This window comes from Elephantulus edwardii, unplaced genomic scaffold (assembly GCF_000299155.1).
Source record: "Elephantulus edwardii isolate Elephantulus edwardi_28Jun2011 unplaced genomic scaffold, EleEdw1.0 scaffold00005, whole genome shotgun sequence".
Lineage (NCBI taxonomy): Eukaryota > Metazoa > Chordata > Mammalia > Macroscelidea > Macroscelididae > Elephantulus > Elephantulus edwardii.
In genome coordinates, this window is record NW_006399755.1 from 5,723,746 (window position 1) to 5,734,216 (window position 10,471).

General features: G+C 39.0%; 1 protein-coding gene across 1 annotated transcript in view; it reads right to left on the reverse strand.

Moving 5' to 3' along the window:
* The window catches only part of FAF1 (Fas (TNFRSF6) associated factor 1), a 548,275-nt gene that overhangs the window by 476,532 nt on the left and 61,272 nt on the right, over positions 1 to 10,471 (reverse strand). The window lies entirely within an intron of this gene.

The window sequence follows — 10,471 nt, forward strand, 5'->3', positions numbered from 1 at the left end:
CACCTTAGTCTCCAGAGACACACTGTTGCTCTTGAGTACTCTAGAGAGGTCTCTAACAGCAGACTTTCCCATTGCAATAAGTTTTTTGATTTCCAGGCTGCTGGTGCCAAGAGTGTTGACCGTAAAAGCTACTGTCCAAATGAAATAAGGGAATATTACATTGTTTAAAAATTGGGATGTGCATCAGGGATGTACCCTTTCTCCATTTCTATTCCATTATATGCTAAGTACTTTGGCAGCAGATTCTAAATGACAAAAAATCTTCCTGATACCACACATCCTTCTGTGTATTATTTTAAAATACTCACCTTCAAGAAAAGAATCTCTACTGCAGTTACATTAATGACAATGTACCTATGAGTGCAAGACAAAGTGAAAAATGTTGAGGCAAATCAAAGTAGAATGAGCATTATATGGTTCATGCCACATTGTCCAGCTGATACATGACCAATAATATCAAAGTATACATTAATTTGTTTAAAAATTTAGCTCAGCTTGCAGTACACCTTCTAAATAAAGTCATCTAATCTGTGCTTCATTGACTATGCAAAGGCTTTTGACTGTGTGGATCACAACAAGCTATGGCTGACTCTGAGAAGAATGGGACTACCAGAACATTTGATTGTGCTAATGTGAAACCTATACTTGGACCAAGAGGCAGTCGTCAGAACAGAGCAAGGAGACACGGCATGGTTCAAAATCAAGAAAGGGGACCGTCAGGGATGTATTTTGTCTCCACACCTTTTCAATGTGTATGCAGAACAGATTATCTGAGACACTGGGCTGTACGAGAAGAAATGTGGCATCAGGATTGGTGGAGAATCATCAACAACCTGCATTATGTGGATGATACAAACCTGCTTGCTGAAACTGAGGAAGACCTGAAGCGTTTGTTGCAGAAGGTCAAGGACTGCAGGCTTCAATATGGATTGAAGCTCAACATCAAGAAAACAAAGATTCTCACCACTGGGCCAACTGGCAGCATCAGTATGGATGGTATAGAGATTGAGATAGTTAACAGTTTTAGTTTACTTGGTTCCACAGTCAACACTCTTGGTAACAGCAGCCAGGAAATCAAGAGACGAATCGTACTGGGAGAGTCGGCTGTGAGTGACCTCTCAAAAGTACTGAGGAGCAACGACATCAGGTTGGAGACTAAGGTGCGCCTGATCCAGGCTATGGTCTTTGCATTTACATGCTATGCATCAGAGAGTTGGACAATGAATAGGGATGACAGAAAGAGAATTGATGCCTTTGAGCTGTGGTGCTGGAGAAGAGTGCTGAATAGACCATGGACTGCTAGGAGAACAAACAAGTTTGTCCTGGAGAGGGTGAAGCCAGAATGCTCCTTGGAGTCAAGGATCCTGAAGCTTCATCTGACATACTTTGGGCATGTTGCAAGGAGGGACTGGTCCTTGGAGAGGGACATCATGTTTGGGAGAGTGGAGGGGCGGCGCAGGAGAGGAAGACCCTTGATGAGATGGATCGATTCTGTGAGTGGAGTGGTGGGAATGTGTTTGAGATGGCGAGGTTGGCACAGGATAGAACAGCATTTCGGGCTCTTGTACATAGGGTCGCTATGAGTTGCAAGCGACTTGATGGCACATAACAATAACAACAATGGGTGACTTAAAATAGAGCTCAAAAGCATCATATTAACTGAAAAGCTACTTGCATAATAAATACAATGTGCAGCAGAGAAATAAGATATATAATCTTTGTACATTTAATTACAAATCTCTGCTGTCAAGTTGCCCTTTGAAATCTATTTTGTTTTCTTATTTCATCATTTCTTCCTTTCACACTAGATTCTCTACATTCTAGAACAAGTTCTTTTCTTTTTCTCCTGTCTTTATAATGACCATTTTTGTTTTATTCTCATTTGATATCTCTTTTATGTCATCACAGTTTATTTGGTCTTCAGTCAGTCATCAGTATTCAGTGTATCAAATATATTCTTGATATTATTTCTAAACATAGATGAGACATATACTCAAGGTCATAATTGTGTGTTGGTAGATTTGTTACCATTTTCTTCAGCTTTCCTCTGAACTTACATAGGAGCAACTAATGATCTGTTCCAAAGTCAATCCCATCCATCTGACTGATGAAACTTAGCTTTCCCATCACGCCTTTCTATGGATGTAGTTTTGAGTCCTGTGTATTCCAAGTGTCAGGTTCTGGTAACAGAGTAAAAAATGTCCAAGATCTAACATCTCAGAGAGGACTAGCAAGTTCTCTCTGGAGAAGCCTGCCACACTCACAAAAGCAATTAGTATTAGGTTTATTACTGAAAAAGGAAATAAAAACAGCCAAGTATAGTATACTGTCTCATAGTCATCAGGCTGCAGTGAGAAGAAACACTGGTCTAGGAAACACACCTACTGCCAAAGGGGCCCTTTAGAGTAGTGAGAGAAGATCTTCACCCTGAAACCCACAGCGTCCCTTTTCAGCAGGAAGTAGCTAAGAGAATACGCCGTCCCCTTTTCCTTATGACTCAGGGTGAAGTCTCTCTCAGGGAGGAGTGATAGGGAATGGCAAAGGATACACTGACAAAGAAGATTAATCAGAACTGGCTTTGACAAGCACTGTGGCATTTGGACAAGAACAAACTGGGAGGAGGGTAGAGAGAATAGTGCAACAATGAATGAGTGGAAGCCCAAAATCTCTGTAAATGTTTATGAAAATTAATAAAATATAATTATAGAAAAGAAAAAAAAAAGAAACACTGGTCTAGGAAAGAGGTCCAGTATTTAATGAGGGCTTGTCACTAACCTTAACTTTCTTGCCTTTCCATTTAGTGTTTCTTCCTGACTGGTGGTGAGAGGCAATTATTTTTTTTTTTACATAGTGATCACAGGTGTTTTCCAAGGTTGTGCTGCCCTTCCCTAAAGTCGCAGTGACCCTAGTTCCAAATGCAGAACTTTTAGGGGCTAGAGAAGTCACCTAAGGCTGTGTCATTTGTTGCTAGCCTTCGTCTTGGTTTTCTGCTTCTTCCTTTGACCCTCATCTCTCTGATCCATTTGATCTCTGACTCTAAAATACACTGTTTATGCTTTTGGTGTCTTGTAAGTTATTTGCGATGAGTAAGTCACTGATCCTATAAAATTCAACTGATGTTCTCCAGCATCATTTCTACTGTCAAGATCATATTTTCTAACTACAGATCCCTCTTAGTTTCCTAGTTTTCCACTGAAATCACCAATAATTTTTATTGTGTCTTGATTACAAGTTTATAATCCTCAGACTGCAGAAGTCAGCAGAAATCATCAATGCCTTCATCTTTAGCTTTATAGTTAGTGTATAAATTTGAATATTGGTACATGAACTTGTCTTCCTTATTAATAAGTATATATGATCTAGTTATGGGCACCATTATACTTCAGGAATGCAATACTAATCATTTTTAATTTAACTGTCCAGATTTTGACTGTTCAATTCAAACTTTTATTCAAATAGCCAATACAAGTCTACTATGATACTGAATTTTATGCATTCCATTTAATTATTTTTTATAACTTCCAACTTCCCAGATTCAAACTTCCTATGTTCAGATCACTAATGGATGTTTACAGCTGTTTATCCTAATTATCTATAATATCAAATGAAGGCCTACCAACAACTAAAAATTATGAAAGCTTTATTCCATTCACATGATGAGTATAGACTTTGAAGAGGCAGCTATTCCCCAGTGGTATTCTGCATGTCCTCCAAACATGTCTGAAATACTTAAATATATAGGCACAGAATAACTTGCAGGCCATGTATCTATAGCCATACATAAATACATGTTTTGCATATTCCACATCACAACAAATTGTAGCTAACACCTAGAGAAATGGAAATTTCAGAACAATTGATTGTGCTCATGCAAAGCCTGTATCTAGACCAACAATCTATTGTTCAAGCAAATCAAAGAAATATCAGATGGTTCCAAATCAAGAAAAGATTGTGTCAGGAATACATTCTTTCTCCATACCTTTTCAATCTATATGCAGAAAAGATAATTTAAAAGGCTGGACTTTATGAAGAAGAATGTTGCAGCAGAATTGGAGGAAGACACATAACAATCTTTGTCATGCAGATGGCACTCCTTGCTTGCCAAAACAGGAAAACTTGAAGTGCTTGCTGCTGAAGGACAAAGACTGAAGCCTTCAATATGGACTATATATCAAAATCAAGAAAACAAAAGATCCTCTCCAAAGGGCCAATAGAAAGCATCATGATAAATGGGAAAAGATTGAGGTTGTTAATATTTCTTCTTACTTGGATCTACAATCAAAATCCTTGGCACCAGGATTCAAGAAATTAAAAAAGTTTTTTAAATTAAAAAACAACAACAAAAAAAAAATCAAACAACCACACACCCAAAAAGAATTGCAATGGGAAAATTTGCTGTCAGGGATCTCTGTAGAGTACAAAGATGTGAGTCTAGAGACCAAGGTGAGCCTGATCCAGACCATTCTCAACTGCTTGCTATACAGCTAAGAGCGGGACAATAAACACAGATGACAGAAGAATTATTGATGGCTTTAAATTGTGGTACTGGAAAAGAGTCCTGAACAGACCAAACCAAAAGTTCAAACAGATCTGTCCTGGAGAGAGTGAAATCAGGTTGCTCCTTGGAGGCACGAATTTTGAAACTCCATCTCACATACTTTGGGCATGCTGCCAGGAGGGATCAATCCTTGGAGAAGGACATTTATGATTGGAAGAACCAAGAATAAGCACAGGAGAGGAAGAGCCTACATAAAATGAATTGACTGAGTTAACTGTAGCAGTGGGGTCAAGTGTATCTGAAATGGTGTGGTTGGCTCATGATTAGGCAATGTTCAGTGCTATTGTGCATAGACCTGCTATGAGTCACAGTCAACATGACAACATAGAACAACATATATACTAATAAATAGAAGAAAATACATAGGGGCCAATTGGTGAGATTTCCCACATATTTAAACAATTCATGGATTTGGCTCACTGGGTTGAAGAAGTAGAGTACAACTCATACCAATCTTTATAAACAAAAGATATAAACCTTGTTCTATGCTGTGTCATCCCCACACTTCCCAATACACAAGAGCCCACGGTGGCAGTCACTGTGTCAATCCTCCTGATTTACGGTCTTTCTCCCCTTTGCCGGCCCTCCACCCTTCGGAACATCATTGTCCATCTCCAAGCAACATGCCAAAAGTATGTGAGGCAAAGTCTCATCATTCTTGCCTCCAAAGAGAACTCTGGCTGTACCCTCTCCAAAACATATGTTTGTTCTCTTGGCCACCTATGAGACTGCAGTAGTCTTTTCCAAAACCATAGCTCAAAGGCATCAATTCTCATTCATTGTCCAGCTCTCAGATGCATGGCAAGTGATCAGAAAAATTATAGCGTGAATCAGACACACCTTAGTCCTCAAGCTAACATAATTATGGATTGAAGCTCAGCATCAAGAAAACAAAGATTCTCACCACTGGGTCAACTGGCAGTACCATGACAGATAGAGAAGAGACTAAGATTATTAACAGCTTCACTTTGCTTGGCTCCACAGTCAACACTCTTTGTACCAGCAGCCAGAAAATCAAAAGACAAATTGCACTGGAAAAATCTGCTACTAGAGACCTCTCCAGAGTACTGAAGAATAATGATGTCAGTCTAAAGACTAACGTTCTCCTGTCCAGGCCACCGTTCTTCACAATTACTTGCTATGTACTAGAGATGAACGATGACCAAAGATAACAAGAGAACCAATGCCTTCGAGTTGTGGTGCTGGAGAAGAGTACTAAATGTACCATGGACTGTTAGGAGAACAAACAGGTTCATCCTGGAGAGGGTGAAACCAGGCTGCTCCCTGGAGGCAAGGATTCTGAGGCTTTTTCTGGCATACTCTGTGCATGATGCAAGGAGGGACCAGCTCTTGGAGAGGGATTTCATTCTTGGAAGGGTGGAGGGACAGTGCAAGAGAGGAAGACCCTCAATGAGATGGATTAACTCAGTGACTGGGGTAATGATTAGGGTAGGTATATCAGAGACAATAAGCTTAGCACAGGATAGAGCAAGGTTTAGGGCTGTTGTACATGGGGTCACTATGATTCACAAGTGACTCAATGGCACGTAACAACAACAACAAGGGATAGTAATTTTTGGATTTCACAATTCTATCTTGTCTCTACTTTTTTATATTTGAAGCTTTTCATGATAGTCTGTGTTACTAGGGGTTTTGGGGTTTTTTAAATAAATGTATAATTTCTTTTCCATCAACTTTATTTTTACTGTTTTGAAAGACTGAAAAGATAGTTTAAAATCACTCGGTGGTTGTTCTGACCCACTCAGTGGCCTGAGCAGTGGGAGCTGCAGACCAGTCTTCAGTTTCAGGCTGAGCACTCGTTTTCAGTAAGGAACTGAACAAACACAGAGTGCACCTGTACGTCTTCAGACCAGTCTGCAACGTCAGGCAGAGCAGCAGTTAATTCAGGAGCAGGGGCTGTCCATTCTCCCTGAAACTCCTCCTTGTTCAGAGACTTTTAAGTAGCAGTCTCATTTTGAATCCCTTCCAGATCTCTGTAGAAGTGCAGATCATGCACGACTTCCCACTGGTGCTGCCAGGAGGTTGTGCCACACATGCACAGGACTCTCTGAGCCAGCATCCATCACATCTGACCCTGGGAGTGAGCTCCCTTATTGTTGCACGGGATAGCAATATCTACATAGAGCAGAGCAGAATCTGTGTACATAAGGCAGGGTGGGCAAGTTAACATAAGACATTTTTGTCAGAGGCCGGTAGTCATCCCTGGGATCAGTAACCATCAAAAGATGAGGCTTCTAGAAGGCTGCCTGGATCTGGTTAGTGAAGTTTCCAAGAGAGAAGGTAGCAGTAGCAAACTTCAACACAGCTATCTGGCCAGTATTTCTGGAGGTTTTAACACTGACATCAACTGGATTTTCTTTTTTCTAATGATAGACAATCTCCTCCCTTGCCATTGTTGTTGTGTACTGTCAAGAGGAAACCTGACCCATAGCTGACCTTCTGGTGGGTTTTAAGAGGCAGTTAAACACATGGAAGGACACTGCCCATCCTTCTTCTGCAGAGCAGCTGGTGGATTCAAATCATATGCCATGGAGACTGCAGCACAGCTTCTTGCCACTAGGCCACCAGTGCTCACTTATCAACTGGATTTTCAATGTCAACAATGGTCCAAGCAGCCAAAAGAAGTTCCCCAGTCCTCGTTACATTCATGATGGAGAGGTCATCACTTTTGCATTCTCAGATGTACCATTCCATTTGGAAGTCAAGGTTGGTACCACACAAGTGCGTTCCTGCTGCAAGGAATTTGAGGACATCTTCCTCCTCCATCTGCAGGACATCAAAAGCTCTGAACATTATTTAAGTTTACCCTTTGAGTAGGGACCATTCTATGGACAGAACAGACAGGCTTGCAGTTTTTTCCAGGCAATAACGCTACAATTGGCAATACACCAAAGTACCCTAAATGGCCATCAACAAATTGTTAAGCAAAAGGTGGTACATAAAGACTGAAATATCAGTCATAAAAAAAAAAACACAACCACAACAAATCCTAATAATGATATTAAAAAGCCCATTAGACCTTGAAACATTATATTGCATGAAATAAGTCAGTCCTAAAAGAACAAATACTGTATGATCCCATTTATAAAAAATATCTACAACAGACAAATGTATAAAGTTTACTGATATTACCAGGTGCAGGCACAGAAAATCAAAAGTTTACAGATGGTTACCAGGATAAAGAAAAATTGAAATGAGGTCTCATTGCTTAGCAGCCACTGAGCTTCTATTATAAAGAGATGGAAAATTTTAAAATAGTACTCATGGTTGTTTAATATGACAACCATAATTAACATTCCTGTTAATGAACAAAGTAAAGAATGTTCAAATAGCAAATATTTTGCCCTATATATTTTTTCCACTTAAAAGGAATTAAATTGGGGGTTTTTTTCCATTAAGTGTTAATAAAATTCAGTAACTTACTCACTGTCAACAAGTTGATTCTGACTCAGAGCAACACTCCATCAGGTTATCAAAGTTATAAATTTAAACAAAAGGAGACTGTCCATCTTTTCCTCGCAAAGTATTAATAGGTACTTACTATCTGTCTTGGAAGGAAGCTCTAGTGGCAGAATTCTGTTAGGTACTGGTCTGCTAACTCCAACGTCAAGCCACCCTGGGGGGCTAATGAAATCCACCTGGCACTCAGAGAAAGATGCACAAGCTTCTCCCATGAAATTTACAATCTTGGAAATCTGCTGGAAAGTCAGCATTAAGTTGGTTCCAACTCAAGAACAGTGATTTGGGGAGGATTCTGTTGTTGTAATTTTTGTTTTGCCTAGGATACATATAATTGTTTTAAAAGATAGTGGGATTCACTTGTTAGATATGTAGTTGTTGTTGGTTTTTTTTTTTAGATATGTAGTTTTTATTGCAGATAGTTTTCTATGTGAACGTAAGTTTGAAAAATAAAATATTGTATTAAAATACAATAATCACATGATTGAAATGTTTGAGTCATCACTGCAATATATTTCATGCAAATCTAATGTATATTCTGTAATTTTTTTTGTCAAAAATATCCTCAGCTATAGCTGTACTCTTTTTACACATTTTAATTGTGATTTGTGAGTTTACAGAAAGGTTGGGTTTTCATTCATTCATCAACAAACATTTCCTTCCTCACCCTCCTCAAATTCACTTTGTAATGCACATCTTGTTGTATGTACGCTTGGAATATTGTTTATTTTCCCACTATATTACTCAGCAAAAAGTTCTGGTAGCATAGTCCATAGGAAGCAGCACTACTAACCCAAAGGCTGGGCCTCTACGATGGTTCAAAACAGTCAATAAATTCTTGGGACAAAGATGGGTAATCTTTTACCATGTTTACAGTCTCAGAGACCCACAGTAAGGTCAGCTGTGAGTGGATTTCAACTTAACAACAATAAGACAAAGAGATGTCACTTAGAAAGATAAGTTTCATAATCATTTGTCTCCTAAAAGATCACAATGTCATCTATGAGGCAGTAACAAATAGCTACAATTTAGTAATTACGCTACCTCACACTCCTTGAACATATTACCTAATTTCTTAGTTAACGGTGAGCTCTGATGCTCTAGTGGTAGGAAGTTGTACTATCAATTCAAAGTTAGGCAGTTCAAATCCACCAGATAGTTCATGGGAGAAGGACTCACACAGGAGGAGATTGCCCATCCTTTTCCCACAGAGCGAATGGATTTGAATTACATACCTTCAGGACTGCAGTGCAGTTTTTCAACCACTAGAGCTCCATATTATGAGCCTTAGTTCACATATTAATAAATGAGAGATGGGAATACCTTCAGGCCTGCTGCAAAACAAGAAATAAGGCACAAAATTTTCTAATTCTTAGTGCGCTCCTAAATTTCTACATGTGCCAAAATAGAAAAACAATGAAAAACCAAAAACATACATAAAGTTGGTAGAAATTTAAAGTAGTACTAAATTTTAAATGTTACCTTCTGAAATATCAAAAGCTCTAGAAACATGTATATAATAAATCAAGAAGCTTTATTAGTTTATTCTGGGAAAACAACAGATATTCAAGGATATAAATACAAAGATGTTCTTTATAATATTTGTAACAGCAAAACAGTACCAAAAACTCTAAGTTTTTGGAATGATTAGTAAAACTGCCCTAATAAATCACAATCTGAAATGTGTAGGGGTTAAGCTGACCAGGCAGGAGCCACCTAGATTAAAAGAATAATCTAAAAAATGTAATTAGGACAAAAGGACACTGTTTCATCGGCTGTGTGTGTGCGTGTGGTGTGCGCGCTGCGTGTGGTGTGCGCCCCCGCACGTACATGCAAAATCTTCATTCTCCCACTGATAATTGCCTTTTTATATGAATCTGGTCTTGTAAACAAGAAGAGTCAACAATTGTGGTAAGAAATAGTAAGCACTATCAATCTTATCTAGTGACTCTAGTCAACAAGCTTTTCTGACTGTAAAACTTCTCAAATAAAACCTATGAGGACTACAAGTCAAGAGGACACTTAGCCATGATTTCCTCTCTCCATACCTCTTGACTAGTCTTGGGTAGTTCATTCCAACAACCAACACTTTACGGCTGGTTAGAGAAGTGCAATATGTGGTGAGCACAACGTCATACGAGAGCAACATAAATGACAAATGATCATTTCAAAGAACAATGAATTGCTGTATATGCTCCCAAAGAAAGGCATTTGTGATATATTAACAATGTATATTAGAAACTACATTTTGACCGTGTGGATCATAACAAACTGTGGATGACTCTGAGAAGAATGGGAATCCCAGAACATTTAATCGTGCTAATGCGAAACCTATATTTGCACCAAGAGGCAGTCGTCAGAACAGAGCAGGGTAACACTGCATGGTTCAAAACTGGGAAGGGTGTATGCCAGGGATGTGTCCTATCTCCATAC